We start from the raw sequence: 3923 nt of genomic DNA, 5'->3' as shown, positions 1-3923 counted from the left end.
GGGGGGTTACGGTAACCCTCCGACACTCCGTTTTTCTCCGAAATCACCCGGAACACTTCCGGTGTCCGAATGTAGTCATCCAATATATCAATCTTTATGTCTCGACCATTTTGAGACACCTCGTCATGTCCGTGATCACATCCGGGACTCCGAACAACCTTCGGTACATCAAAACATATAAACTCATAATGAAACTGTCATCATAAATTTAAGCGTGCAGACCCTACGAGTTCGAGAACTATGTAGACATGACCTAGAACTGTTTCCGGTCAATAACCAATAGCGGAACCTGGATGCTCATATTGGATCCCACATATTCTACGAAGATCTTTATCGGTCAGACCGCATAACAACATATGTTGTTCCCTTTGTCATCGGTATGTTACTTGCCCGAGATTTGATCGTCGGTATCTCAATACCTAGTTCAATCTCGTTACCGGCAAGTCTCTTTACACGTTCAGTAATACATCATCTCACAACTAACTCATTAGTTGCAATGCTTGGAAGGCTTAAGTGATGTGCATTACCGAGAGGGCCCAGAGATACCTCTCCGCCAATCGAAGTGACAAATCCTAATCTTGAAATATTCCAACCCAACAAGTACCTTTGGAGACACCTGTAGAGCACCTTTATAATCACCTAGTTACGTTGTGATGTTTGGTAGCACACAAAGTGTTCCTCCGGTAAACAGGAGTTGCATAATCTCATAGTCATAGGAACATGTATAAGTCATGAAGAAAGCAATAGCAGAAAAACTAAACGATCAAGTGCTAAGCTAACAGAATGAGTCAAGTCAATCACATCATTCTCCTAATGATGTGATACCGTTAATCAAATGACAACACATGTCTATGGTCAGGAAACATAACCATCTTTGATCAACGAGCTAGTAAAGTAGAGGCATACTAGTGACACTCTGTTTGTCTATGTATTCACACAAGTATTATGTTTCCGGTTAATACAATTCTAGCATGAATAATAAACATTTATCATGATATAAGGAAATAAATAATAACGTTATTATTGCCTCTAGGGCATATTTCCTTCACGTATAGTCCAGCACATTCTGAATTTCGATAAATGACAGCAAGTTAACTCATGCTGACAGCAACAAACTTATAACAACATAAATGAAATTACAGTTGTATGAGCATAAACTTATAACAACATAAACTCATGCTGACATCAACAAATTGCAATGATCAAGCTATCTGAAAACAGAGTACTTATTGATTAACTATCAAGCTATCTGAAAACAGAGTACTTGTTTATTAACTGGCAGGGTAGGTAAGAGACTGCAAATTAAATAGCCATATATCCATCTTCTGAGTTATGAGCCATGGACTATCCACCCCATGAACTAGGAGTGTCATGCAGCATAAAAACTGCCAGTGGCCAGAAGAAAAAACAAGCATATCAGAACTAGGAGCATCCAAAGCAGCAGGATCACAGTGGCCAATTGCTCAGTTTGTAGTTTGGCACATGCACCAACTCTAGTTTGAGCTACACACATCACATCAAGAACTGCACCAAAGCAACTGGAGTTTTGCACCACCCAATAACTTCACTGACACCAAGGGACCCACCACCACACCCAGTTCTCTCACACCACACTAGCTACATCAAGGACATCTAACAATCATCATCTAACATGACTGTAAAAAACAGTTGTTTCTACTGCCAAATTACCCAGTTTTCTCAAGCAGACAATTACACCATGATGATACCAAATTCTTGTAGCAGTACCATGAGTTCACAGGATAAAAAAAATCGTCCACATTCACCAACCCAAACTGGTGGAGATACAGCAAACTAGAACATAGCCTCTTAAATTATTTGTTATAAGGTTGTGATTCCATGATGTTATATAGTGTGTGATATAAAAGGCTTGTTCATCATTCTCTGAACCCTTGGAAGCCTAATCCTGTGCATACACACAGTTATTATACAGTAGGATTATGACAAGATTAAACAGAGTAATGGAGAGGAAAATCTGACAATAACTCAACTGAAACCAAAGAAAGACCAAGCAAACTATTGCAAGTACAGTACACTAACTACTTTACTAAACACAACTGCATAATTAAACTTAGTAGCAAAGGTTCAGTACACTAAATTCGGTAAAGAGCACCAACTGTAGTTAACAGCAAGCTTACACAATAAGCACATCATGTAATTTTATTACACACATGGATTAATTGACCAAACCCCCAGCAAGTAGGTACTTGCCATGTACTACATATGCAACACAACCGGTTAACATCAGTTAACTAACCACAGTAGTAGATGAACATCTTCAATAGTAGGAAACTGTTGAATTGGGGAATTCCCAATTTACACAACATAACACCACATGTACCAGAACATCAACTGCATAGAGCAAACACACAGAGGCCAACAAAAGCATGAGATGCATAACACCAAGACCAAGAATACATGGCCAGTTCATAATAATATACTAACTCTTTAGTTACTATCACAGTTAAATCTTCGTGTAAATTACATCAATTAAATAAAATTGAGCATACGGTAGCATTTTAGTTCCATCTGGACACAAAAAAATCATCACAAATTGTCACATCACAAAAGCATTGTTGTTACCTTCTTTTTAATTGACCGCTGCAGAGAATTGCAAAACTTAGTTCCAATCAACCTGAAACAGTGGAAAGGGATTAGGACTTGATTGCTGCAGATTTGCAAAACTGAACCTGAATTAACCTATACAAAAACACAGAGAATTAGGCTTTGATATCTGCTTGTGTTTTAGGGTTCAAGAAGAGAGAGGACAGACTCACAGACACAAGAATAGGGAGTAATGAGCTGCCACATGAGGAAGGGAGGGGCAGGGGTCCCATGGGAAGGGAGAGAAGGGCACCATGAGAGGGGAGGGATGGAGATAGAGAAGGCGCCGTTGTAGGGAAGGGCATGCCGGAGGAGAAGGGCAACAAATGGATAGAAGAAAGGGAGGAGATACGCTAGAGAAGATAATGCCTGGCGATGGTGGGGCGTTGAAGACGTGGCAGCGAGGTTCCTCCTCTCGGTGGCGGCGGGGCTCCTCCCCTCGGTGGCGGCGGTGGCCTCTTCCCCTCGGTGGCGGTGACGGGGCTCCTCCTCTCCTTGTGGAGGCGGGACGTTGATCCGGCGGCAGCCCTGGAACCCTAGCGATGGCCCTGCTCGTCGGAGCGGGCACGACGGTCGTTGGAGCGGGGGAGGCGGCGGGTGTGCGGGGGCGCGGGGGCGGCGGCAGCAGGGGTGGAGTCCCGCGGGGGTCGGGGCGGCGGCGTCGGGGCAGCGCAAGACCACAGAGGCGGCGGCAGCGTCGACGGCGTGCAGGCGCGGCGGACGGAGGAGGCGGATCAAGGGGATGGCGGCGTACGGTTGGGGTCGAGTGGGGGATCTGGCGAGGGAGGGAGGGAGGCCACAGTGCGAGGGGAATAGGTGGAGTGGGGGGAGGGTTCTAATGGTGCACCTTCCCCTAGTGCGCCATAAGTACGATGATTCTAATGGCGCACCTCCCCCTAGTGCGCCATTAGAATTTTGGTTTAATTGCTAGCCCCACTGGTGAGATTATATTCCACCTAACACTATCTCCATCAGAACACGCCCACTAGCCCGACTTGTCAGCACGCAACACACACACTAGGAGGTCCTCGGTTCGATTCCCAGGCTCCCCAATTTTTGTTTTTATGCATTTAAAATGTTGTTTGATATTTATTTGTGTTTAAATATGTTCAAACTTGTTTAAATCATAGCAGTAATATTTTTTTATAAAAACAGTAATATTTAAAAAAAATATCATCAAATTTGTTATTTTAAAATATTTATGAATATGAAAAAATATCATCAAATTTATTATTTGAAAATATTATCAAATTTGTTATTTAAAAATATAATCAAATTTGTTTTTTTGCAATTTTAGTTGC

The sequence above is a fragment of the Triticum dicoccoides genome, chromosome 7B (genome assembly GCF_002162155.2).
Source record: "Triticum dicoccoides isolate Atlit2015 ecotype Zavitan chromosome 7B, WEW_v2.0, whole genome shotgun sequence".
Taxonomy (NCBI): Eukaryota; Viridiplantae; Streptophyta; class Magnoliopsida; order Poales; family Poaceae; genus Triticum; species Triticum dicoccoides.
The sequence above is the reverse complement of the archived record's forward strand: the minus strand, read 5'-3'. Positions refer to the sequence as shown.